Source organism: Corapipo altera, unplaced genomic scaffold (genome assembly GCF_003945725.1).
Source record: "Corapipo altera isolate COAL_440 unplaced genomic scaffold, ASM394572v1 57659, whole genome shotgun sequence".
NCBI lineage: Eukaryota > Metazoa > Chordata > Aves > Passeriformes > Pipridae > Corapipo > Corapipo altera.
In genome coordinates, this window is record NW_020889268.1 from 1 (window position 1) to 608 (window position 608).

General features: G+C 47.2%; 1 long non-coding RNA gene across 1 annotated transcript in view; it reads right to left on the reverse strand.

The window, feature by feature from the left end:
• Positions 1-24: 24 nt before the first annotated feature.
• The window catches only part of LOC113942178, a 1,135-nt gene continuing 551 nt past the window's right edge, over positions 25-608 (reverse strand). The window contains exon 3 of the long non-coding RNA XR_003525860.1: positions 25-334. This is a non-coding gene — a long non-coding RNA (uncharacterized LOC113942178). The remainder of the gene's footprint in view (positions 335-608) is intronic.

The window sequence follows — 608 nt, forward strand, 5'->3', positions numbered from 1 at the left end:
ACAACGATCCCATGGAAGTGACTGCTGCATCCATGCCAGTGACTTACTCCTAAGGAAGAGCACAAACTGAAAGAGCCCAAAGCACCTAAACCAGATACTTGGGCCAAGTAATTTCCTGGAGACACCGTTAGGACAGAGGTGCTCCAGCCTGAAGTGCATCAAAAAACAGCCACGGTTTTACAGGAAATGTTTCCCCTCATCCACCCTCCAACCTTTCCTCCTCTTCATCACGATGAAATCCTGCTGTTACCTCGTAGGCTTCTGCCAGCTGAGAGAACTTCTCCTTCGCTTTGGGGTCATCCTTGTTTGTGTCAGGGTGGTATTTTTTTGCCAACTAAACAACAAAAACAAACCATTAGAGACAAGCAAGGAGTTATTTACTTCAGTGTATCTCACATGCTAGGAAAAACACATTGGGCAGAGCTTGGCATACACTATCTCTATTTCAGGGAACTAAATCCCTTCATTTTCCATTATCAAGGAACTACAGGAGCTGCTCCTGATCCTCCCAGCAAGCCCAGATCTTTCTGGAAGGAGACGTGAGGTGACACCACAGGCAGACCACACTTTGGAAGAGATCCCCAATGCCATGTGCTGAGCTGTCCCAC